The following is a 27,665-nucleotide window of genomic DNA, read 5'->3' on the forward strand; positions in this document are numbered from 1 at the left end:
TTTTGTATCTTTCTGACATTTTAAATCACAAGTCAACAAATCGTGAATCCTGTCAATCAGACGTGAATTTTTATCAAATGTGTTTGGCTGGAAAAAGGCTGCAATTTTTGGGGGGGACATCCGCAAACTAACGCTTTTTCTTTTTTTGTTTTAAATCACGAGTATTGACCTATGGAAATAAACACAATGGTGGAGGAATGGTGAGGGCCAGAGAAAAATCCACCAAATTAACCCTAAAAAATCGATTTTTGGCACTAGAATAGCGATTGTAATGAAAATCAAAATTCCACATCAACCATTTTGTGATAATTTCATTGAAAATCACGATTATCATTACAGAATTGTGAATTTTCAGCAACATTTTAAAAAGAAAAATACAGCAACATAGTTTTCCCATTGAAACATTGTGTGTGCCTGCAGCTACCACCTGCTGGGCACAAGCACACACCGTGGGGTTTGGTTGTCTTGGGTGCATAATGTGCAGGGTTTTGCCACAGACCACACCCTTCAGGCAACCCCCACTGCGCATGGCTGAAGGCCGTGCATAGTGGGTTTTGGCCTCCCATTTATTGCTATCAATGCACAGAACACAAATCATAACTAGCACCACCAGGCAGGCATACGCAAACCAACCATTTGCAAATTTTACTCAAGAATCAGTAATCAGGCAAGACTTAAACATGGTGGGTTGCACTAGTTTTGGCATGTGTTGTGTGTGTTGGTAACCATAACATTTCAGTCAGAGTCATGACTCAGTTTTTACCTGTTTTTTTCTCAGTGGAACCAAAATAGAAACTTTGGGATTTCCACACTTTGCTATCAATATATGCTTTCATTATGAGTAAATAAACTCACATTTCTCACACAACAAAAAAAAAAATGTCTGCGTTTCACGCTCGAAAAGATTCTATCGTTGATTCCCATGCATCACCATCATATTGCAAGGATTGTCCCTTGATGCTTGCAAAATGTGAAGAACTACCACCATTGTCCCAAGGTCAGAATTATAACACAAATAGGCTCGATTGTGCAGTGGACGTCCACAATATGCCAAAATCTGCAACAATTTAGGAAGGCAGAAAGCGTGGTGCCAGAAGCACCTCTGTGAGGCAAATGTCCACAAAATGCCAAGATTGACCAACATTATGCCATCAGAAGCATCGGAAGATGTAGGGGCGACCACGTGGATCCAAAAAGGGTGTGGATGTGGGAGAGGATGTGGTCCATTGGCTAGACTGCCGACTTTGGTGCTGGAAAGCAAGGTTCGAGCCTCTGTGTCGCGTCCACATCCTGTGATTCTGGGCAGATCACTTAATCTCCCCGTGACTGAATGTGTCCTTGTGTAACGTAACCGGTGCTTGTGTAAAGCACTCCAGTACCTTCAGGTCGAGTTCGCGCTATATAAATCTGCAAATGATAAAAGAAATGGGATGGAATGTGCCACCTTGACCACTCCAGCTCCAGAACAGTTGTTTGAGTAATTGGTACCGTTTCGGCACCTTTTTCCGGAGTGCAAAGGATTGGTGTTATAGCTGTAGTATCTTTGGACAGAAGCAGAGACAGGCGAGCTTTGTCCTCCCTTCTCCTTGTCTTTGTTGTGAGGGTCATTTTGTGCATGTGCTTTTATGCATTTCTGTAACCTTGTAATTGTAAATTGTATTTACGTAGCGCTTACTACCCTTGAGGCGTTAAAGTGCTGTGCAGTGAGTAGTACCCTACTCCAGACCCAATGTCAGAGTTAATTAGGTAGCAGATTAGTGATATGTGCTTCCTTTTTCCTTGTGGATTAGTTATGGAAAGTTTGTTAAGTTTGTGCTCTTGATTTGTCATGCATTTAATGTAGGGCTTTGAATGGGATAGATTAATTGAAGTAGTTTAGTAAAGGGAAGAGGCGAGATGTTGTTCGGAGCAGTGGACATGAGCGCCTGTTGTTTGGATGAATTGTGTATTCTGATGGCTATGCCGCGGGGGGGGGGGGGGGGGGATCAGCCATTACAACGTGGTTTTTACAACGCGTTGCCATTACATCGCATGCGTTACAACGCGTGGTAAAAACCATGCCTACAATTACATCACATGCGCTTTTACAACGCATGCAATGTAATGTGTAATGGCGGCGGCGGCTATCCAAGTTGTTGTGAGGAAACTGAGGCTGTTTCCTCACAACGACGTCAGGAAGGAGGAAGCAGGAACCGGGAGCAGAGACGGCGACGCTGGAGAGGAGAGAGGTAAGGGGGTTTGCGCTTGGGGTGGGGGTTACTTTTGTAGGGTTTAGGGTAGTGTAAAAGTAGTGTTGTAATATTTGCGTTGTGTGGGTTTTTTTATAACGTTTTAGTGTGATTTTTTGTAGTGTAGTGTTTGTTTAGTGTAGTGTATTAGGGTTTAGGGTAGTGTAGTAGTGTTTATGTAGTGTAGTGTTTTAGGATTTAGGGTAGTGTTGTGTTTGAGTAGTGTTTTTTTATAACGTTTTATGTGTTTTTGTGTAGTGTAGTTTTGTAGTGTTTGTTTAGTGTAGTGTATTAGGGTTTAAGGTAGTGTAGTAGTGTTTATGTAGTGTAATGTTTTAGGGTTTAGGGTAGTGTTGTAGTGTTTGTGTAGTGTAGTGTTTTAGGGTTTAGGGTAGTGTAGTTGTGTTGGTGTAGTGTAGTGTTCTAGGGTTTAGGGTAGTGTTCTAGTGTTTGTGTAGTGTAGTGGTTTAGGGTTTAGGGTAGTGTAATGTTTTAGGGTTTAGGGTAGTGTAGTAGTGTTTGTGTAGTGTAGTGTTTTAGGGTTTAGGGTAGTGTTGTAGTGTTTTAGGGTTTAGGATACTGTTGTAGAGTTTTAGAAGTGTAGTGTTTTAGGGTAGTGTTGTAATGTTTGAGTACTGTAGTGCATTAGGGTTTAGGGTAGTGTTGTAGTGTGTAGTGTAGTGTTTTAGTGTAGTGTCATGGGGTCGTGCAGGGTAGTGTAGTGTTATTGTAGGGAGAGGACTGGGTGGCGGGGGAGGGTTGTGTAGGGGTAGGGTAGTCACTTACCTTGCAAACTTTATAGTATAGTTTTACCACGCATGCCTTTGCGTTGTAATGGCATGCGTGGTAAAAGCATACTCGTGGTAAAAGTTTGCGATGTAATGGCATTTCGTCATTGACATCGCGTAGTAATACCCGCGTTGTAATGGCATGCGTGGTATTACTATTCGATGTAATGACATACATCCATGCCACGGCTATAGGGAAACTTCGAAGGACTAACAAAGCTGGGGTTCTAGAAAGTAAATAAATATATTTTTAGCCTGTTCCTTCCTGGAAGCCTAAGACCAGGGATCACCAAACCATTTTGGTTGAGAGCAACCTTGATATTCCATGTGAGGGATTTCACGTAAATGGGCTAAACACCCGCGGCAGAGTTTTTTAACGTTGCTACTAGTATAACCATTTGAAAGCTTTGAGCTGACCACTCAATGAACAGAGTTCCACTGTAAGAGGCTGTGGGTGGGTGGAATCAGAGTAGGGGTGTTCCCTGTGAGCTCTGCTAGGTTCTACATCACACGTTGTTTCAGATAGAAGTGTTGTATTTTACATAGGCGTATATCTGCTGCATGTCTCCTTCAAAACCGGGACACAGATCCATCCCCTGGTCAGAAGGAGGCAGTGGGGAGTGATATGTGGTCTGTGAGCCACTGAGCCCAGACTTGTGAGGCTCCCGAGAGGCAGAACACAGCTGGACATTTGACCATGGAAGAAAGATCAGCGGACCCACAAACATGGCTGGTGAAGGACCTGCAAGCGGACCAGAGTCTGCTGAATTGTGGGTGGGAATGCAGCTGTCCCTACAAACCCCTTTGTGTTTTGTTATCCAAAAGGATCAGTCTCTGCTGATCTCTGTGTTGCTTCCCAGGCCACAGCATAGCCCCCAAAAACGCTCCTTCTGAATTGAAACAGCGGACTAGTATAAGTTGTCTGTCACTGCACTTGATGAAGGGTATTCGCTGGAAGTGGAAAGTGAGTGACTTACACTCACTGTAAACTCTCCAGAAGGAAGGTGAGAACTTTGGGATCAACACCAGGGACTTAACTAGAAAGTGCGAAGGGGGGGGGGGGGGGGGGTGTACCGTCCAGTGCTATGAGCTGAATTGGAAGGACCAGAAGAGGTTCTGCTTGCCATGGAGACGCAAACCAGAGACATCCCCACAGACAGTCTGTGAAGCCTGGAAGCTGCGAACTGTAACATCCATTCCACAAAGCATGACTGTAAGGAAGAGACAGCCTGGAGCAGGGAGCTGTGCTGTGTGACTTGAGGTGGTGGAAGAAGACTTTGGTGGCCACTTGTGAGAACTGCCAGTTGCCACTTGTGTGAACTGCACAGGTACTTTTATTGACTGGAACGTAAGTTGCTTTGAAACTCTATAACGCTGGAGAAACTGGTTCAGATGCTGGCCTTGTTTTAATCATAAAATTCTTTCTGATTTTGCTAAATTGGTCTTGGAACTTCATTGACGGGTTTCGACACCAAGTGTGGTGTTGGTACTGCTAACCCTTTACATACATTCTCTGAAGTAGCCTATAGTCTTGATGAAATACCAGCATTTGTAAAGCGCACAGCTACCTCCAGAGAGGTGTCCCAGCGCTGGGGGCCGTCAGGAAGATTAAGCGAGCTATTGCCCAGAGTCACATGGTGCTGGGCTAACCTGCCGCCGGTACCGGGGATCCAACTGTGAACCCTGTGGTCCGAAGTCAGGCACCCTGGCGCTGCGCCACACCTCTTCCATGCTTCGATGCTTTGCTACTAAGGAGTAGGCAAGGATATTTAAGAGTAAGAGTGTTTGCATGAGTGGCAGCTAGTTTTGCAAACATGAGTCTATCCTTCTAGGGGGGTTATGATTCTGCCTGGACTGAGCTTGACCTGTGTCATACGTTTCAAGTAAGGAGTATCAAAGGGTCAGCATCGTATCAGCATTTAGTTGCTTTGTGTTTATTCTGTAGCACTTGTTATCCTAAGCAGGTGTCTCCACAGTCCTTTGGTACCTGTGATCTTCTTCTTTATTCTTCTTGATATGACTTGGGCTAAGTTGTTAAGGCATGGGTTCCCTGAACATACATGGCCAGGAGAGATGTTCCCTTCTTTGTAAGGTGTCACTTGCTGGTTCACAGTATAGTTCAGGCATCAGCACTCCACGAGGATGGACATCTATATGGCTTCTGGTGTAACACTGTGTCCATTTAGTGAATTGTTCATTGCTTTTATGCCTATGGGCAACATGGTCCTTTTGTGGCTGTATCATTTCCTGATCTCAAAAATGATTTGTGGTGACATTTCTGCTATTGATTTGAAAATTTACCAGACACCTATATTTGCAAATGGTGTTTGGAGCTTGCGGTCCCATATGGTTCATGAGTTATGCATGGCTTTTCAGTAACTGCTGCCACAGATCTCATTTAGGGGTGAGTGGGTGAGAATGAATGACAATGAGTGTAAGAGGGTGTAAAAGTGAGTTAGAGAATGACTGTGAGTGAGTGTATGCTAGACTCGGATGTAATGCTTGCAAGTTTGTTGTCGGCCCTGGTAATTATTGTCTTGGGGAGTCGCCCAGGGCAAAAGAGTGGCACTGGCATACTTGAGGAAATTCGTAACACGGCAGACACCGGTGACTATAATAATGGCACTGAAACAGTAGGGGTAATTCTGGGCAAAAAGGGCTCCAATGTTAAAATACTGGCATACCAGAAGTACTTCATGACATATGAGGAGCCTGTAGAAAAAATACTGGGGTACTTGAGGAAATTCTTGGCATATGGACACCAGTGGCAAATGCTGGCATGAACCCACTGGAAGACATACTTGGCATTAAGTGGATAACCTGCCATACGGGAGGGTGGCAGCCATGACTAAATGCTGGCCCTGACCTACTCAGTCCATTTGTGAAATAAGGGACGCCTGTGGTATAGGCATGGCATAAACTGCAAACTTCTGGCACTGGCATATTTTATGTAATCTTTGTTATAAAGGGCATCCATGAAAAAAGGCTGGACCTCACTCAGCTATTTAGGAGTCGGGTCTTGCCGGCACACTCTACAGTTCCAATATCTCCTCACCGAGTGACATAATTCGAATTGGGTGCCATTTTGTGAAGTCTCCTGTATGGCATTTATGCTAAGAGAAGGTAGATATAAGCTATCTTTGTATGGGTGCTTGGATACTTATTGAACCAGAAATTCATTTTTTTGACTCAGATGGGACACGAGCGACAGCCATGCCTGTAAGGAATTATGGCACAGTCATGTGCTAATTTAATACAGTTGGGTGAGACTTTCCCTTGAAACAACGTTGTTCACATCTACGGTTGTGGGTCTTAGCCCCAATCCCTTGGTGCCGCCTGTCTTCATTCTGTCCTGCTGATGACCCCATCTAAATAAATGTGCCACCGGGTCGAAAGATCAGCAATAACATATGTGGGCTGATTTTAAATTTTGATTGTAGTTTTCAACACTTATGTTATGAGTGCCATCTGTAAAAACATACTGTCCCAATCAGTCACGTATATATTTCTGTATATAGCACAAGCGCACTATTTTAGTCACTTTACTCACCTTCATACAATGGCCAACTTTTTTCAAGCAATTCGAAAACGCTTAATGAAATTAATTTATGCAGCATAGTTTCAATCGTTTATCAGAATTAATGTATTTTGAACCACTCTGGACAAAGGATGAAATTTGGGTATCCATATGTAAACCTCAAAATACAGCTCAGTGGGCGCTAGGTGGCGCCAGCCAAGATGGCCGCAACGGTGTGAGGCTCCTGGCTGCCGGACCCCTCTTAGTCGCCCCACATCCGTGGATGCTGTCCTAGGCTGGATCCGCTGTCCGCCGAGTGTGGAGGTCCCGATACCCGACCCTCGGAGCGAGTTTGGCCAGTCTTGGTGCCTCCGGGGCTGAGTTGGACGGCCCGCGGCCCGCGCCGGCGCATGGGCGGAATCCCTCAGGATCCCTGTGCGGCTCCATCTGTTGCGAGAGGCCCCGGCGCACCACGAGGGGTGAGGGCCGCACGATCCTCACCAGCTGCTGCGGACCCGGAGGGCGGACGCGTTGCCCGTGCTGCTCCTTCCTGGCACCTACTTGGCGGCGGTGAGGCTCCGGTCGACGGGTAGACCGACCCGCTTCAGCCTCGACGGCCCGGGGCCGCCCGGGGGCTTGTGTTGCTGCTGCCTCCCGGGGCATGGGTCGCCCTGGCCGCCCCGCCGTGCTCTCCTGACGACTCCCTGGCTGGCTGCATCTGGAGGTGGCGTAGGCGAAGAGCGGCTGCCCCGTGATCGGAGGAGCTGAGACCCGTTGATCTGCTTCTGAGGTGAGCTGGGGGAGGCGAGGCTCGACGGACGCTGCCCGGGGGTGGTGAGGCCCTTGTCGGCGAGCGGATCGGCCCGGGGCGGCAGCTGCGGCCGGCGTGGGACGACCCCTCCTGTGCCCTTGATGTAGACCGGCGCGGACTGCGGTGGTGGCCCCCCTGAGGACCTGCGCCCCCCAGCTCGGGCACATGGCTGGCTGAGAGGGGTGTCCCCATCGTGCCCTCTCTGGAGCCGCGTCTTGCCCCCCGGACCTAGCGGGGGGTTGGGCTGTCGGCCCCTGACCTCCTGCGGCCTTGATCACACCGGCGCCCCGGTGGCCCCCCCCCCACAGTTCACCGTTGGGCACCAGTGCGGGCGGACATTCTGGTTGGTGGCCCCCCCCCGCTGTGGCAACAGCAATCTGGTCCGGATCCAACGGAGTGGCCGGGTTGCGCCCCTGCTCCTTCCTTTCCCATCGCCCTCTCCCCTCTCCGGCCTGGTGCGGGGGGCAGCCCCGTTGTTGAGCGGGGGCCGCCTGCCTGCGTTCCATCGGTCCGCCATGGGCAAGGAGAAGGGCCCCAAGTTGCCGGGCACGTCTCATCAGACGCGGATCGACCAGTTCGCCAGCTCGGACCCTCCGGGCGGGGGGGGGCCTCGGCCCCGAATAAGGACCTGACTGTCATCCTCCAGGCCATTGATGCCTCCCGCACCTCCCTGGAGGGGATGGTTGGGGAGGTGAAGGTTGATGTCGCACTTTTACGGCAAGATCTCCGCAACGCCACAGCCCGCATTACGGAGGCGGAATCCCGGATCTCGACGGCGGAGGACGACATTCACTTGCTGCAGGATCAGGTCCGGGAGCTCACCACCCACTCCAAGGAACTGCACAGGCGGGCGGAGGATGCCGAAAATCACGCCCGTCACAACAACCTTCGCCTGGTGGGTTTTCCGGAGGGGGTGGAGTCTGGCCGTGCCGATGATTTCCTTGAGCAATGGTTCAAGTCCTGGATGCCGGAGACTGGGCTGTCGACTTGGTTCGTGGTGGAGAGGGCGCACCGGTCACTGGCGGCCAGACCCCCCGTGGGGGCTCCCCCGCGCCCGTTTATCCTACGGATCCTCAACTTTCGGGACAGAGACGCTATCCTGCGGGAGGCACGAGAGCGTGGGCCTTTGACTTTTAACAACCACACCATTATGGTTTTTCCGGACTACACCCGGGAGGTCCAGGAGCAGCGCCGCTCCTACATGGATGTGAAGCAAAAGCTGCGCTCCCTGGGTCTTCAATACCAGCTCCAGTTCCCGGCCCGCCTTCGTGTTGTCTTCCAGGACAAGACACTGTTCTTTGACACCCCCCGGGCGGCCTGGACTTGGCTCACTGAGGAGCGGCCTCTGCGCCCACCCGCGGGGGGTGTCCTCCGCTGCGGGGTCCCGAGGCCGCGAAGCGCCCGTAACCCGACGACCACGGCGCAGGAAGCACACGCAGTCCCGGCTGCGCCGAGGAGTGGCGACGATCCGGACCCGGTCCGCCAACGCTTCTGAGAGATGTGTGAGGGGCTCGTCGGCTTCCTCCGACGCATCGTCTAGGGCGGCAGGGGGACCCCGGCGTTGCTTGTCACCCAGGCCGGGGGGATCCCCTGTCCCTCTCACCGTACAGTCGGACTTGTCTGACCTCTCCCGCAGTCCTGCCCTGTGATGTGTGGTCTGCCCCGGGTATCCACGGGGGGGAGACGGACCTGTTCGAGGGCAAGGAGCCGGGGAATCTGCACTCTCACGCTTTCTCGCCACTACCTAGGCTGTATCACTGAAATCCGTACCTCTGGAGGGGTCCACTACGCTCTTATACCCGAGCATCTAAGCTTGGGGTCTTGTACCTGTTGGGTTTGTTCGGGCGACAGATGCTTCCGTTTTCGAAGTGTAGGGTGGGGGGTAGGGGCCTGGGGTTGGGGGCCTGTTGGTTGTTTCTTTCTGGGGGAATGTTTTGTTTGGGTTGGATTTGTCTTTCTTTGAGCGTCTTTTACTACACCACACTCAGTGCATCGCCGTGCCTCTCCACACACCCACCCGCGCATGCCCCACTGCCGCTCGCCCTCATGCGCAGTTCAATGCTCCTCTCCGGTGTGGGACCCATGGTCCTGGCCTCCCGCGGCCATCCCATCTTTAAAGTGCTCTGCTCTTACCATTGCCATGGGTGATCTCACCTCCAGGGCCCGCGTGCGCATTCTGTCATGGAACGTGAACGGATTATTGGACAGACTCAAACGCACTGCAGTCCTTAAGTATGCCCAGCGCGCCGAGGTCGATGTCCTCCTTCTCCAGGAGACCCACCTGCTGGGTGAGAGGTGCCCCTTCTTGGCCAGGTACGGGTATGACCGGGTGTGGCACTCGGGATACTCTCGCGGATCTCGGGGAGTCGCCATCCTGCTACGCCGCTCCGTCCCCTTTGTCTTTTCCCGTGTGATCCGAGACCCCCAGGGGATGGGGATTGCTATCAGCGGTACGCTGGATGGTCGGCCGCTCAATTTCCTGTCACTCTACGCGCCACCCATTGAGTTGTCCAGGGCACTATCCCAGGCCGCATCTATGTTGGCTGATCTCCCATCGGGTGCAGTTGTTGTGGGTGGGGATTTTAACGCTGTCTCCGCCCCACCACTGGATTCCTCCGGTCTGGTATCGGCGCCCCGCGCCGCGCGGGCTAAGCAGCTGGTGGGGTGGGCAGAAGCTCAGGGCTTATGCGACGCTTGGCGTATTTGGCACCCGCACACACGGCAATACACCCACACCTCAGCCGCCCACCACACTCACGCGCGGATCGATGCTATCTTTGTCCCCTCCACCGATTGTGCGGGCATCCAGGACGTCCAAATCCTTCCTAGAGGGATATCCGATCACTCACCTGTCCTCCTGGGGCTGGGCTCCCCGCCCCAGGGGGCCCGTCAGATGTGGCGCTTCAACGCCTGGTTTCTCCGGGATCGGAAGCTCTGCAAGGGGGTGGGATCCGCGTTGGTGCAGTACTTTGGCGACAACGACGGGTCAGTCTCATCGGCGGGGACCCTCTGGGAGGCGGGTAAGGCCACTGTCAGGGGGGCCGCCAAGGCGCTGGGGGTGCGCCGCCGTCAGACGCAGCTCCAACAACTCACTGCATGCGAGGCTCGGGCGTTGCGTTTGGAGCCATCGCTATCCGCGGATGGAGATCCGGCTGTAGATAGACAGCTGCGGCTTTTACGGGAGGAGATTCGCCAGCGGTCGTTAGACGCGGCTAAACTCCTCTGGCAGTCCTCGGTGGCACGGGTCTACGGGTGGGGTGATAAGAATGGTGCTCTGTTACACCGGCTGGTTACGTACTCGGTGGCGTCGTGCATTATCCCGGCGGTCACCGATTCGGAGGGCCAGCTTCAGTCCTCCTCCGTGGCCATGGCAAACGCCTTTGCTCAATATTATGTGCAGTTATACCGCGCCCGGGCGCCGGAATTGTCCCTAGTTTCGCTACTTGCAGCTCATAATTTAAAGCTCCCTTGCCTTCGGTCCAGTGACTGGGAGAGCCTGGAGGAACCCATCTCTCTAGAGGAGATTGGGGAGGCAATAGGGCGCACATCCGCGGGAAAGACCCCGGGACCGGATGGATTCCCTCAGAAATTTTATGCCGCCTACAAGGACCTTCTGACACCTCGGTTGATCGCCCTGTATGCCGAGGTGGTTAAACGCGGCTCCTTTCGCCCAGAGGCCGACATGGCCACGATTGTGGTTTTGCCCAAGTCCACACCACCCTCTTGTGATAGGTCGGCCTATCGGCCGATTTCCCTCATTAATACGGATATCAAAATCTACGCGGCGGTCCTGGTGCAGAGGCTTCGGCCCTTCTTGCCGCACCTGGTCCACCCAGACCAATGTGGCTTCATGCCGGATCGGGGTACTCGCCACTGCCTGCGTCGCCTTCATGTGGCTCTGGCTCACCGCCACCGCATATCCCCATATCTCACGCTCCTACTCGCCGACTTCGAGAAGGCTTTTGATTCGGTTGGGTGGCCCTATCTATTCGAAGTCCTGGCTCAGATGGGTTTCGGCCCCAAGTTTGTCGGAATGGTGCGGGTCCTTTATGCGCGTCCTCGTGCGAGAGTGCTAGTTAATGGGGCGTTGTCGCGGCCGTTTCGGATCGGCCGGGGGACGCGGCAGGGGTGCCCACTGTCGCCCCTCCTCTTTGCCCTTGCTATGGAACCCCTTGCCGCCCTGGTCCGCGCAGATCCTCTTCTTCGGGGCTGGGAGTGGCCGGACCTTGTGCCCGACAAAATAGCCCTTTATGCGGACGACGTATTGCTGTACCTTAGCGACCCGGCCCAATCTGGTCCCAGTGTGCTCCATCTCTTTGGCCTTTTCGGCCGTGCGTCCGGCCTCTATTTGAACCCACACAAATCGGTCCTAGTACCTCTGCACCCCTCCCGGGAATGCTTTGACTGGCAGGACAGGATTCCCCTCCGCCGGCTGTCCTTTAAATACCTGGGTATTTGGATCTCTCTTCTCCCAGAGTTGAGCTGGGCCCTTAATGTGGCCCCCCTGGTCAAGAGGGCCAAGGCTGATCTGGCGCGCTGGCACTCGCTCCCGCTTAATCCGCTGGGGAGGGTTGCACTCTACAAAATGATGGTCCTCCCCCGGTTCCTTTACGTACTACAAAACACCCCTGTGTCCTTTCTGCGGCCTTGGTTCCGCGAGATGGACGGGCTGGCTACTCGATTTCTCTGGGGTGGGGGGAGACCGCGGCTGGCCCTCGCTACGTGTCGCCTGCCCACCTTCGAGGGAGGGCTCGGTATGACCAATCTCTACCTCTACTATTTGGCCACTCGCCTCCTCGTTATTCATGATTGGTTCGGAGGGGGATGGTCCGACCCGGCCTACAGGGTGGAACTAACTGCCTTGGGTTTCCCCTGCATTTTGGATCGTCTGTATGGTGCCCCCATTCCCGCTTCCTGCCCCGACATCACTAGAGCGATCTTTTTGGCCTGGCGAGCGGCGCTCCGTCACACCCGGTGGACCGGGCGGCTGACTCGCGCCACTCCCCTTTGGCATGGGACGTGGTTGCGGGACGTTGCTGCCCGGGAGGGTTTTTGATCATGGGACCTGCTCGGCATCTCCCTGCTGGGGGACGTCTGGCGGGGGGGACGCATGTGCTCCTACGCGGAGCTGCAGGCGCGCTTCTCTCTACACTCATCACAATTTTACAAGTACCTCCAGCTGCGCCACGCCATCCGCACCTACACTCCCCTGGATGTTCGGTTGCTGGACCATAGTCCCCTGGAAGCTTAGGTCCTGCTGGGTAACCTAGGGAGGGGGGGGTATTTCCCGTATACATCGTACTCTTATTAACAACACCCCCGCGGTCCAGAACGGCTTGAGGGGCAGATGGGAGGGGTGGGTGGGGCCCCTGGACGAGGTGGACTGGCGGGACGCCCTTATGGCCCCCCGGCTGGTGACGGCCTCAGCCAAGCTACGGCTGATTCAAATATATTATCTCCACACAGCATACCTTACACCGGCGCGTCTACACCGTGCGGGCCTCTCAGCTGAAGCCTCTTGCCCCCGCTGTGGTTTTGACCCGGCCGACTTCATTCATATGGTGTGGTCCTGTCCGGATCTTGGGGATTACTGGAGGGGCATAGAGACTGATCTCACTGAGGTGCTGGGCTGGGAAGTGCCACACAATCCTAGACACGCCCTGCTGGGCATCACTGATGGTCTACAGGGTACCCACGCAGAGAAGCTGTTCCTTATGACTGCGTTCATGGTGGCCAAACGGGATATTGCAGCGGCATGGAAACACTCACAACCGCCTACCTTGGCCAAATGGAGTGCTGGTGTAGACTGGTGCGCGGCCCAGGAACGGACTCTCTACCAGGCGAGGGGTTGCCCCAAGAAATATCGTAGAGTGTGGGGGAAATGGTTGGGCAATGTATTCTGAGTGGGTGTGTTGGGGGGTGGGGGCGGGGGGTGGGGCTTTGGGTGGGGACGGGTGGAGAGTGGTCTCATTCCGTGTGCTTGCACAGTAGTGGTTTGTCCGGCTCAATGTTCCTTATTGTGTTTTTACAAAACCTAATAAAACTTGTTTATCAAAATACAGCTCAACGTTTTTGAGTGGTAAATTATCCTGCGTTTTCATCAAGATCTAAACAAATAATGTATTTGTGAATTAAATGTGGTGGCACTTAACACTTCACCTTTCATAATAATTTCACTATCAAAGCCTATTCATCCCAGACCTTCCACCAGGCTTGAAGTTCAGGAATTAATCCTTTCTCAAACATTCCTTCCCCTTATCTAAAACTGCATGATGTTTCATTGGACCCAACCAAGGCTTTACATTGATAGCATGGCCAAACTCTAAAATTACATCACTAACACTTGCAACAACACACTCCTCTAGGCTTGACAATTAGTGATTGGCAACTTGGACAAGCAATCTGCTTCAACCTTTAATGGCCACATATGTAAGTTACTAGAAAGAATGCAAAAAGTCTTGGGAGCATCCTTACGAACCGGGCTAAACCCTTCCTTGCGCTAATACCATTGGGAAATGCTAGTGAAGGTTTATGATCTATTCTAATACACGACATCCCTCCCCCCAGATATGTCTTAAATGGTCTATGCACCAAGCACAAGTATGCCCTTCACTTTCAATAGAACAGTACTTTGATTCTGCAAGTGTCATTGGTTTTCATGCAAGGACAATACATCCCTCGTCTTATTTAACTTCAGTAAAAACTGCCCCTAAAGCACCAAATCTAGCTTACATTTTCCCAAAAACTTTAGCTGTGTGAGAAAAGGACTTACTGGTAAATTTTTCAAGACACTCTACTTGTTTATGAGTTTTCTTGATATTGGGATAGTTAGATTATAGGTCCTTTTTTTAGAACATTCCCTAAAGGTGCAGCAATCATTGCAAAGTTATCAACAAACATGGAATATGATTCACATAACCTCAAAAACAATTACAGATGATATCTGTTATTTGGTTTTGTCACTTGTTTGCCAGCCTGCATTTTTCCTTAGGAAAAATGTATTTAATAGAAATAATTTTCCTTAAATATTCTGCTTCACTAGACAAAAGTTGCATTTCTTAAACTCCAATGGTAAGCCTCTTCCTTGCAAAATCATTAAATCTTTTCTAATCTTGACTTGTGTTTCAGTCACATTAGCAAAGATTGAAATGTCATCCAGAAAAGCCACCACCCCACTAATGTTTCCAAGCAATGCATGGATCGATTTTGGAATACCAATGAGGTGGAGACCAAACCAAACGGCATCCTGGCAAATATATAGGTCCCATCAGAGGTGATAAAGGTTGCGATATGTCTGGAATTCAGAGTGAGCTCTATTTGGTGGTATGCTGATTTTAACAAATAGTTTAAATATTTAGATCATTCCAATATGCCAAGCACCCCCTGGATGTGTGGTAGAGGGTAACGAAATATGATGGTTTTCTCTTTGTGGGGTGATTTATCAGGCGCCTGCTGGTAGGGATTCATGTAGGATTGATGCTGCATCATCACTATGGCAAGTTTCAGTGATAAACAGCAGATTTGGGTGTCTGTGATCAGCCCATAGATCGTCAAACAGCTTGTGCTTAATGATCTTGTATGAGGGAGAATACAGGAAAGTAGGTGACCAGATTTAAATGGTCAGGGAGAATCCTTAGGAAATAATGTTAGTTGATAGAAAACGAGAGCTGAAATAGGGTCACAGTGAGGCTGCGGCATTACAGGGCTGGGAACAGGAGAGAAAGGAGAAAGAAGAGGGGAGGGATCAGTTAGTGTGGTATGTGCTTGAGGGAGAGTGCAGGTATGTGTCAACAAATGATGGTGAAGGATCACCGCGAGGTGAGGTGAACAGACGATGGGCATGGCTGGAGGTGAGAACAGATCAGGGGTGAATCTGATTTTGAAAGGTGGCCACTAGGCTGTAGCTGTGTGGGTTAGTGGAAAAGATGTGTAGGAATTAGTACGGTAAAGGCAAGTTTTATAGGAAAGAATTGCCAGAAAATGGGAAGAGGGTGAAGGGGATCTGCTTCGGGTAAGGAAGAGAGGGGTTAACCTACAGAAGGTGAGAGAAGACAGTGGGAGGAGTGTGCTTGTGTTGGCAGCATAGACTTGGCAGCAGGAGAGGCAATAATTCGTTGAAGGGTAGGAGGAGATGAAAGTAAGGCACCAGATTGAGAAGAGGGAGAATGGTAAATGATAGTTCATGCTTCACATTTTTTTTAAAGATTCTCTTACTCACAAACAGCCCTACAAAGTGGTCTATTGATCATTAAAGCCAAGTGGCCTTCGGTTGTGCACAGCAGGCTCTGGGTGCAAAGAGTGGTCGGAAGACATGCCATGCTCCCAACCTCTGTGCTCTCAGAACCCACTGTGAAGGACCCTCTGTGACCTTTACCCCGTGGTGTTTATATTTTTTCAAGTCTGTTGATCTCAAAACGAGCTTCACAGACGAGCTGATGTCGTGATAACTTTGATTCGAGGACCTGGGTCCATGTATCCAATTTAAAATCTGTGGATCCTGTAGTGCACAACCTATATATTTTCAATGTAGAGAGCAGGACCTGCCATTTTGTGATATCCCTGCATCCTCCCTGGGGACAATGATGGGCCTCCTTATGCACCTCTCAATTATTTTTGTTTTGCAAAGTGTAATCTGCTAATAGTTATAGTTCCTGTGCATCAGCCAATCTGCTGACATTTTCTTAAAGAAAAATGCTCACTACACTCCCGTAGCTTTGTCCAAATTTTGTGTAGTGCTACCAAGGAGGCAGGCAGAGCTAGAGCTAGTTCCCCAAAAATACTGTTTACATGACCATTACATAGGGAATTTGACCTTTGATAAAAATAAAATAAAAAGCTGACCAAGAAAACCGCCAGATTTGGAAGGTTTACCGTAAATGGCTTTATTAGGTGCTGTTTGCTTTAATAGTGAGGTTTTGGCAAGATCTTTTTGAGATATTAAAAATGACACTCTTCACTGCACATAGCACCCATTATGAATATGCCCATGATCGGTGCCTGCCACACAGTGCAGGCATTTACAAGGGGGCCCAGAACCCTAGGCCATAGAGAAAAGGGGGCCTTGCAAGAGTCCCCCAAAGTCACTTTCCAAGAGGCTTTCCATGTTGGAAAGCACGACATGGAAAGCCCGTCGGAAACTGACATCATAATCCCGATGGTGGAAACACCCTCCGTAAGAGATTATGATCAGTTTCCGACTGGCCAACGGGCTCCTTGAGCCTGTCAGAAGCCAGTCGAATTGACCAGCAGGTTTAAACTCTTTGTAATAAGGCGGTCGGAGTTTAAATGACGGATGTCAGTCGGAAAGTCTCTGACCAGCGCTAGGAGGCTTTCCAACCAACATCCAAATGAGGCCCATTATGTTTCGCTTCAAGTTATGGGACGAGCTGTCAGGCAATATATTTGGAGTGAAATAGTGTTTGCAACACAAAGCCTAAAAGGGCTAGGAGTTTGCCAGTTACGATGCTGATCCAACATTAACTCCTACTCAATCCTCCACTGCTTATGCTCTGAAGTAAAATATCACAAATAACACAATCAAGTCGTCACTGACAAATAGCATGTGTCATAATCAAAACTAATGGTCAGTACATAATATGGTGGGAAAACCCATACTCCTCCACCCCAACTTTTATTTTTTAACTTTTGACACTAAACTAACATTCTTACTGTAAGCTTAGCGCTGAACTAATTATGAACATCCTTAAGCCTTGAGAAGCACCAGGCGTACCAGTGTAGAGGGCGAAACAGGTTTTGGCCATCAATTAATGATTGACTTTGGACCATAATTAGAATACTGCTGTCTAATTACTACTGGAACAAGCATTGGCATAGCCAATAGGTCTCGCCTTTAGGACCTTATAAGTGTTTAGCCATGCAACAGTTGCATAACTAAATACTTATAAGGTCCCAAAAGCTAGACCTATTGGCTATGCCAAGTGGCCGTGCGGCCGCGAAAGTGATCGTGATCCCAATCAAACATCAAAGCGGCCGTGCGGGCACGAAAGTGAAAGTAATCGCGGTAAAGCGCGGCGCGCGCGCCCGCGCACATGCACTGTAGCTCTAGGCTGGCCTGGTAGCACTTTTTGGAGCCCTCTCAATAAGTCTCGCCAGACTGGAGAAGAGAGTGAAAGTCCGGATACCCGAGACTGTCCTTGAATACCTTTGGGTGTTTTTCACCTACCTCATTATGAGTCTGTGTTCTCGGGTACCCTGTTCCAGCCGTAGACTCAACGCCCTCAAAGCAATCATTGGGAGGCCACACCTGTGTGCTCATGGCACAGGCTGAGGCATCCCACACCTGTAAGCATAGCAGAGATTGGGGGAGCCTCTCAACAAAAGCACCAATGGAGTAGCCAGAAACTGCCCTCCATTCGAACCATACCTTTAAGGGCACCGAGAGAGCAAACCTACTTGTCAAAACCACCTAAGTAGAGCTCTCCTCAATCTTCACTCTCCACCATTCCATCCTTTGGCCCATCCATCTATCCCCTCTTACATTATCCCTCCCTCTTTTACCCATACACCAGTCCTTGCCCCATACACTCGCCCATTCATCCATCTTTTCACCTTTCCATCATGCATCCCCCTAACCAGCCACCATTAATCCCCTGTATTCTTTCCGTCTTCCGGCCATTGAGCCATTCACTCTGCGAGCTAAGCTATAATTTTTCCTAACTTTCTTACCCTTTCCGTCCTTCCTTCGTTTAACTCTCGCTATCACCTCTGCTTATCCACGTCTTTCCTCAATTGCCCTTTGCTTCCTTGATTTCAGCTTTCCTTTCTCAGCCCCATTGGTGGCAACCCATTTTATTTTTTTCTCTCATTCTGTTCTCTTTTTAGGTCGAGCCTGGGCAGCGCATGCGCTGCTCTGAGAGGCCTGCTGTATTCGAGTATGGACTTAAAGCTCTGCCCACTGTCCGCCATATTTTTGATTGGCTTGTGTCATTTTCCTTTGTGAATGCTGGCTTCATATTTGCTAATAGGCTTGTTAGTCCCCCCCTTAGTACCGCCTTGTCTTAATTTGTAACCTCCCATGAGGACTGGCCCTTTTACTTCTGTTACACGGTATGTCTTATTTAGTCTGTAAGCACTATTTTCTTTAATGAGATTCTCCTACTGCAGGCACGACATGCTTTCCTGCAACATTCAGCGTGCCGTGCGTGCTTTCACTTTCCAAGCAGCCCGGGACAATTTATTATTTTTGCCTTTTGTCTGTCTCCTTCATTGAACGTGGGTGATTTGGCAGCTCTCAGCCCGCGCCCCAATCCTTATTGTTTTATCTAAGGGCTGCAGCCAGAGGAGGCCCAGAAAGAAATAATCAATGTTTTAGTTGCCACCCCCGCTGGAGCTGCTAACCTTTTCATCTTTCTATGCTTAATGTCGGGGTGAAATTGTATTTAAAGTAGCATTTCAGCTCCCGGAACATTTTGTTGCCATTTTTCGAGCCAACACAATTACCAAGTCACATTCTCTGCAGGATTCCAACCAGAGGTGTGTGCAGTGCTTAATTTGTAAAATATTAAGTGCCAGGGCTCTGACCAGGAGGCCACAGCAACTTGCACCACCCATCGCCCTTGTCATTGCTTCCAAAACAACTACTAACCATCTCTCTCGCATGTAAATGCAACAGTTCAGGTTATTGCAGGTCCCCAAAGCTAAAGGAATGGCTGGGGAGGCAGGTATTAGCAATTTTAATGTATATTGTATTCCTTAACTACCGTGGTTCTGCTCATCTCTAAATTAGATGAGCGGTGCCACCATGTGATGGACTGTTCTAAGTATGGTGTTGACAATTAGGTGCTGAGCACTGGAAACCAATTAAGTGCCAAGGATGGAAGGCAGCTTAGTTGCACCAGGTTATGAGGCTTGCTCCCGACCTTGACCCCGACACCGCCACCAGCAACCTCAGACAATGGATTGACGACTGCGCCAACACCCTCGCACCGCTCAAGAAACCCTCCGACAGCCACAACAGCAAGAAAGCCAGCTGGTTCACTGAGGACCTCTAGGCCTCCAAGCAAACATGCCGAAAGCTAGAGAAGGACTGGATCCGTGAACGAACACCGGAAAGCTACGCAGCCCACAAGAACGCCACCCGCAGACACCACCCCCTCATCAGATCCGCCAAAAGGGCCTCCTTCAAAGACCGCCTAGACAACAACGCACACAACAGCAAAGAGCTGTTCAACATCGTGAAGGAACTCTCCAACCCCAGCTCCAACACCAACGACATCCAACCGTCGCAAGACCTGTGCGACTCGCTGGCCACCATCTTCTATCGTAAGATCACAGACATCCACGACAGCTTCAACGCCGCGACCACCCCGGCAACCACTGAGACTGAGACCTCCGCCCCCACGACCACCATCCGCACCAACGGCCTGCTCTCCTGGACCAACATCGATGACAACGACACCATCAAGATCATGAATACCGTCCACTCCGGATCCCCGTCAGACCCTTGCCCACACCACATGTTCAACAAAGCCAGCACCACCATCGCACCTCATCTCCGGAAAGCCATCAACATCTCCTTCGAAACAGCGACTTTCCCGGAGAGCTGGAAGCACGCCGAGATCAACGCCCTACTGAAGAAACCCAAGGCTGACCCAAAGGACCTCAAGAACTTCCGACCCATCTCCCTGCTCTCGTTCCCGGCGAAGGTCATCGAGAAGGCGGTCAACAAACAACTGACCAGCTTCCTCGAGGAGAACAGCATCCTAGACCCGTCCCAGTCCGGGTTCTGCAGCAACCACAGCACCGAAACCGCCCTCATCGCCGCCACCGACGACATCAGAACCCTGCTTGACAACGGAGAGACCGTGGCCCTCATCCTCCTGGACCTGTCAGCCGCCTTCCACACAGTCTGCCACCACACACTACGAACACGCCTCCATGACGCCGGAATCCAAGAGAAGGCCCTGGACTGGATCACCTCCTTCCTCTCCGGCAGAACTCAGAGCGCCCGCCTCCCCCCCCTTCCGCTCAGAAGCCACCGAGATCATCTGCGGCGTACCCCAGGGCTCATCCCTCAGCCCAACACTGTTCAACATCTACATGGCATCGCTCGCCCACGTCGCCCGACTGCACGATCTCAACATCATCTCTTACGCCGATGACACCCAGCAGATTCTATCCCTCATCAAGGACCCCCACACCGCCAAAACCAATCTCCACGAAGGAATGAAGGCCGTCGCTGACTGGATGAAGAACAGCCGACTGAAGCTGAACTCGGACAAGACGGAGGTCCTCATCCTCGGATCCACCCCCTTGGCCTGGAACGACTCCTGGTGGCCGACAGCACTAGGAACAGCTCCAGCACCCACCGACTATGCACGAAACCTAGGGGTCATCTTTGACTCCACCCTCTCCATTACGAAACAGGTCAACGCTGTCTCCTCCTCCTGCTTCAACACCCTCCGCATGCTCCGCAGGATCTACAAGTGGATCCCCACTGAAACGAGAAGGACGGTCACCCAGGCCCTCGTCAGCAGCAGACTGGACTACGGAAACGCACTCTACGCAGGAGCCTCGGCCAAACTCCTGAAACGGCTCCAACGCATCCAGAACGCCTCTGCACGCCTGATCATAGACATCCCTCGCCACAACCACATCACGCCCCACCTGAGAGACCTGCACTGGCTCCCTGTCAACAAGAGGATAACCTTCAAGCTCCTCACCCACGCACACAGGCACTCCACAACGCTGGACCAGCGTACCTCAACAGCCGACTCAGCTTCTTCACCCCCACCCGCCAGCTCCGCTCCGCCAACCTCGCCCTCGCCACTGTCCCCCACATCCGAAGAGTGACCGCCGGCGGCAGATAATTCTCCCACCTCGCCGCCAAGACATGGAACATCCTCCCCATCCCCCTACGGCAGACCCAAGATCTACTGACCTTCAGAAGACTCCTCAAGACCTGGCTCTTCGAACAGTAGCAGCGCCCCCTTCCCTCAGCGCCTTGAGACCCTCACGGGTATGTAGTGCGCTTTACAAATGATTGATTGATTGCTACATGTCAACACAGCTAGAATAGGTGGCAGGTGGTTAGAAGGACTAGAATCTGAAGAGGCTATAAAATCGATACCCATAATCCTGTCCACAATAACAGTAGTGTCCAGAAACAAAGATAGGCCATTCAATGGGGTTAGGCAACTGAAACTCCCAGGTGCTGTTGAATCAGTGGCCTCACTTGCATCGGTTTAGAATCACTCTACACACATTATATATAGTGGAGTTAACCAGCGTTTTGAGAAATAGCAACAAATGTGAACAAAGCGAGATGGCCTGATCCAGGGCTGTTAAAGGTAGGGGAAGTTTCTTAGCTTGAAGGACCTCAAGCAGTTATATCCCATACATGTTGGTCAATTCCCAGAGTACAGCACAGTCATTTGTGCCATTAAACGCACCTGGGTAAAAGAAGAGGGAGAATCACAAACACAGTTGCAGCTCAATCCTCTACTGACTATTGATAAAGCATTATACAAGAACTGTGGAGTGATGGCCAGTGTGTCGATAGAACTCTTGAAACTCAAATGGAATGCAGACCTGGCAAAGAAATGGAAGACATGAAATGGGCCTCAGCAATAACGTTCCCTGCCAAGATATCAAGGACACAAGATTTAATTGGTTGCAACATAATATGCTGTGTCATATATATCTCGCCAGCACACCAGTTCCATAAGCTATACCCAAAAATACTGAATACATGTCCCACATGGAAAGGCCAGTAGGCCGGGCTTCATACGCGTTTGGCTTGTCCAGCTATTTAGACTTACTTGCAAGAAATTACCACCTTGACAGACGCAATAACAAAACAATAGGGCATGTCGAAGCACGAAATCTGCCTCCTGGGGTTACTGCCTGGTACTAAGCCACATAAAATGGCAGGTAGTTTGCTCATCTGGACCTCCTGTTGTCGAAGAGATCTATAACTATACACTGAAAATTATCCAATGCTCCCTGAATCCCATTGTGGATTCCTGAACTCCTAAAAAGGCCACGCGCTAAGAGAACCAAACTTCACACGTTAAGGCAAGGAGATGGGAGAAGTGTCGGGGTTCAAGGTGGTGATGGCTGGAACGCTATACTACTCTCAGTTACCGGAAATAATGGCAGTAGACGTCCATGACCCCCCACTGCAGCTTAAACGCTCACTTGCAGGGAACCACTGAATTCACACACAACTACTCTTAATGCACAGCATGACTGGAATAGAGGCCCTAAAATGCCCTGATGCACAAAACACTTGATATGTGGAAGGGTTTTGTAAACAACCTCAGGAACGGGCAAAATGGGCAACTGATTGGGTCTCCTTCCTGTCTGTGTGCATTACTGAGAATTGCACCGATCCTTGAAAACAAATTGTGAAGTTCTGGAAAGTGTAATATAATCACTGAGAAATTAAAATACACTTTGGTGTGATGAGAAGGAAGCATACATGTTGATGGCCTGTGGCAGGGAAAACTATATTAGAAGTTAACATATACTTAAGACTCCAACAAAGACCATACTGAAACAAATCCAAATATATAAAATATTTTTTTTTCCTCCAAACATCAACTCATCAGTTGCTGAAAATAAACATTTTTCAATCAAATACATGTTTTAAATTTTGGTTAAACAAACGCAACTGCCCCAAACAAATGCTTGCCATTTTTCATTTTGAGTGAAGACACATCTGATCCCCAAACAGCTTCTTACTTTCCTTGGGATGTATAGCATCCCCACGTGGACAGACTCTGCTCTGCATAGGATGTCCAAGTATTAACATTGAATGACAGCATAATGTCAAAGACAAAGTCAGAATGCCAAGGGTGGCTACCACTGTGACAGGCGTGGTCATCACAATGTCAAGGTTGCTATCAATATGCCAGTGGAAACTAACAGTATGACAGCCACCAGTGTGCCAGGGTTGGGCACCATAATGCCAAGGTTTTATACAGTAGCGAAACAAAGGCCCCTGCAGCCCCTCCGGAGCGGGGGGCTTCTAAGCTCCAGGGGACCCTCAGCACAGTACCCTGACCAGAGAGCTCCTGATTTAGTCCGGAGAGGGGGGCCCCCTTGACGTTCGGTACGCCACTGGTTGTATATCATATTTCAAGGATTTATGTCAAATAATCAAAATGATGTCAGGATGGTCACCATAATGCCAGGAGTACCCACCACTATGCCAGTAGGATGGAAATTAGACCAAGGGTACTCAAAATATGTTAAAGATAAGCACTGTAAAGCACAATAATGCCGGGGGCACAATTAGACCTACATATGGCAAGTATAATCATTATAGAAGGACCACCATTATGGACCTCAGTATGAGTGCCCAAAAAGCAGTGGTCTTAATTCTGCCCCACAGTTAACAATACTTGTCTCGCATTAAGTCCTGTGGTGAGGAATTAATTGAAATCTAATTTGAACTCTTTGAATGCCTTGCGGAATGTGAACTAACTGGTGGAATTGGTAATTTCAAGTCTGATTCCATCAATAATTGCTCATTTCCCACCACTATTTTCCTCAGAGAGTTGGGCTGCTTTAAGCATTGTGCACATTGGGGAGAGGGTAAACAGATCTGCATTGTTCTCACAGATGTCATCATTCCATTGGGATCCTTAACTACTGCTACCAGCCCATTCGGAATTAAGTAGCCGTTCATAAAGAAAGCCTATTCCAGGAATTGCCACAGACTATTGCAGCACCAGATGACCCAGGTGGTTCTGCATTTGAGAAACTGCTGCTGGGTATGGGCACTGTCTGCCTTTTGGGGCCACCATATGTGGAATACACACAAACCACAGACCAGAGCACATGAATGTGTGCAGTCAGTTGTGGGCATGCAGACCACATTTCACACCACTCCTTATAGCAGGTGAGGCACTTGCGTCTCTGCCCCTCACACAAGCCTATCCCTCCCAATTCCTGCCCTGGTCGCACATTCAACTTGCATGCCTCCACTCCTACAAACGAGCTGCTGTGGCTAAGACTGGTACTGCAGTCACTCACTCTCCCTCTCTCACACACACACATTTTCTCTTTCTCTGTCGTTTTCAGCACAGGAGTCTACAACAAGACCAGTCACAATGTGTCTTTGTGTTACAGACCCTACAGTGAAAATCGCACTGTGTTGGTGTGGGGCCCTCACGTTGGTTTGGCCTCCTGCCAATCTAAGGGGTTAGAGCTGAGTGACACTGATGCTGACTATTTGCAGGAGCCAGTAAGACTCCTCTCCAGATCCTCTGTGTGGCCTATTGGTTTGAACTTCATCTCTCTCAGTTACTTACTGACTCATGAAGAGGTAACGATGGCTCGTAAGCTACTCTTTGGAGACCAGTGATGTACATACTAGCTTGACAGATACAGTTTGGCACGATTTTTTCACTACTTACACCAAATTCATTCAGATGCCATTTCAGTGTTCTGAAAAGTGTGCTGAAAGCACCACTACAAATGTGTTCATATTCTGAAAATAATTGTATAGATTTAATTCGAAAGTGCATTACATGTTCTTGGTTCCCTTCCTGACATGTTCTTGTTTTTCCTGGCTTACACCTATATATTATTACATGAAATCTACAACAACGAACAACAGGGCCTACTTTAACGCTGGTGGTACCTGGTGCGACAATCTTTTTTAGCACCCCCCGCATGACCACCTCCTCAGATTGCCCCACTAGCACCTGGCAAAAGGGCCACTCATCTCTCCATAGCCCCTTTCTTGCATACATTTAATTTGTTTTAAAGTGCTGGTAAAGGCTGGCTTTACTAATCCACTCAGCAAATACAGATCTGTTCTTTGCAGCAGGCATATTAACCCTCTGTGCTACTTTATAGCAAGTCAAATCTGCCACTAGACAAAACTCCGATCTCTTTCTCTAGCAGGAACATTAATCACCAGAGTCATCTTGACATTTTTATTGCTGCCTGAAATCTGAACGCGCAAGGAACACTGCATCAGCTGCTTTTAAATCTAAGTTATTGCTAAACTGAGCGCCCCCCCCCTTCCCCAGAGGTCAGCGCACCCCCCCCCTTCCAGGTCAGTGGCCAGTGTGGCCGAACCAGTTGTGCTGTTCTAAAGCGGGCCGAAGTGAACATCATGCAATCTAGATGTAAATTATGCAAATGTACAGTCACAGACACTTTGTGCACTCTTACATATTTTTCGAGGTATCAGGAATATTGAGTCCTGCTTATTTTATGCATGTGTACTTATAACTTTTAATTGCCCTTGGTCTATTTAGAACCATGAAAATTTCGGTAAATCAGTGCACTTGCTACCCATAGGGGAGGTCGCGCACTGTCTGAAATATCAGTCACTCAAAGTCCATCCACAGGAGACATCTCATTATATGATTTAAATGTTAGGATACATTTCGACAGCTGTATATGTTCATAAACTATGCTTATGCCAGCCCGTGTGGATATACCTCCTGTCTAGTAAAATGTTATCCACATTTCCATGTCCCTCTGCATGAGCACAATTTATGTTATAAGAGCATTCCTCTAATAAGGCTACCTGTCCGCAGCCCCCACATATCCCTCCCTGACGAAGTAATATCTGCTGTAAGAAGATTCCACCAATAAGAACATCTCCCACAGTTCCACCGTCTTCCTCCCTATAAAACTGAAGTATTTCTTGCTGTTATAATATTTCCTGATGAAAACATCTCTTGATAGCCCCAGTGGGCCCCTCACTATGTCAGAATTCTTGCTACGAGGGCACTGTCGGATATAAACAAATCTCCATGTGACACCAACATGTCCATCTGTAGAGTAGTGATTACTGTTCTACAAGTGGGAATCTCTCTTCCTAGCGTCAGTGGTCCCTTAGTGACTGTGGAACAGATGCGTTGTAACATTAATGGATAATAACATTTCTTCATGGCTCAAGCACGACCTCCCAAATTTCACAGAATAAATTCCTGAACAACAACATTCCAGATGAGCACATTTCTTCACGACATATAGAAGGACATCCTTTAAGAAGAACATTGAACAGAGAATGTCACAGCCCCTGCTGTAAAGGTTCATAATATAAGGATAATCCGGGTAGTTAAATCTCTCTGTAGTCCTCGCTGTCGAATGAATTTCATTGTACCCCTCTGCTCTGGGGGCCTCATTGGCGGAATCCTGTTATTTCTGACAACTGTTTGTGTTCGCGCCTTTATTGCAATGCCCATTGCTAGATCTATCTAGCATTAAACAGATGCTGACCTGGGTATTCGCACAAGAACTGAGAGGAAAACCTCCTTTGAGAGGTCTAGAGAATTTGGGCCACCAGAGTTTTTGATGCGGTTGAAAAGTGATACCGTCTGTGATTAAGTGGTGGCCACAGCGGCGGAAGATTTATACACAGTCACTTGCTCCACAAGATGAAAAGGGAGTGCTTTACAAATGCCCATTCAGTCTTTGGCTTCTCTGTATGTGTAGTAGACTCAGGGTGTGAGGGGCTCATTGCTCTCTAATTTAAATTACCTTGCACTGCCGTTCACATCGCCCATGCTACGACACTGGTAGAAGCAGTTAGACCGGGTTAGGCTCTGCTGGCGCGTGCGGCGCGCGCTGTGCTTCCCCTGTGGCTGGGCCTGGGTGCTCTGCTGCTACTGCTCGCGCCGCTTACGTCGCTGGGAAGTGGCGCGTGGGGGCCTCGGCGCGTGACGGTTCTTACCTGTGGCCGTCGGTCAGCCGCCGCTCGCGTCCGTCGAGAGTGACAACACTTGACAGAGCCGAGTCTCATCGGCCCACGGGCTCCGGAGCGGCGGGCGGCTATTTTTAGGGTGGGATTTGCTGACTCTGACCTTGCACGCTGCCCAGTGCAACGGGAGCGGGCCTCGCGACACCCGAAACCGAGGATGGCTCGCTCAGGCCTCACATAAACAGGCGGGCACGGGCAGTGACCCGTGAGACCACGGTAGTTGTCAGGAGCCAGACCGGCTTGGTCTGATCCAAAAGGAGCTTGTGATGATCACAGTGGCACGGGCTGTCTGTTCTACCACAAGGCACACACGTGCACTGCCTGGCATCTGGCACTCCCACTAAAATGCCTTTAAGCTTTTAGTCTCTGATCTGCACTGGTAGCATTAATAATGTGTTTGTTTATGTCAAGCGGAGCCATGGGGAAATCTTTGAAGTATACAAAAACAGTGGTGGATGAAATGCTTGAATTAGTCTCAGCCACTGTAATTACTTAGGGCCACATCCCAGTCCCTCGTTATTTTGCACACCATGTCACCTCGGTTTGGACCCAGTCATATGCAAATCAGTCTTAATTCTGCTCCGATAGGAACAATCCAGCCCGAACTGCTGGGCCAGGTCCTGCCTGACCC

At 49.8% G+C, this 27,665-nt stretch overlaps 1 protein-coding gene across 2 annotated transcripts in view; it reads right to left on the reverse strand.

The window, feature by feature from the left end:
* The window catches only part of DUSP29 (dual specificity phosphatase 29), an 86,552-nt gene extending 59,271 nt beyond the window's left edge, over positions 1 to 27,281 (reverse strand). Inside the window, exon 1 of one of the 2 annotated variants that reach the window (XM_085608737.1) lies at positions 27,008 to 27,281. The gene's annotated coding sequence lies outside the window, so the exon portion shown is untranslated. Of the gene's footprint in view, positions 1 to 26,814 lie in introns of both variants that reach the window. The other variant, XM_085608738.1, reaches the window with a different exon arrangement.
* Between the last annotated feature and the right edge of the window lie 384 nt (positions 27,282 to 27,665).

The sequence above is a fragment of the Triturus cristatus genome, chromosome 1_2 (assembly GCF_964204655.1).
Source record: "Triturus cristatus chromosome 1_2, aTriCri1.1, whole genome shotgun sequence".
Taxonomy (NCBI): Eukaryota; Metazoa; Chordata; class Amphibia; order Caudata; family Salamandridae; genus Triturus; species Triturus cristatus.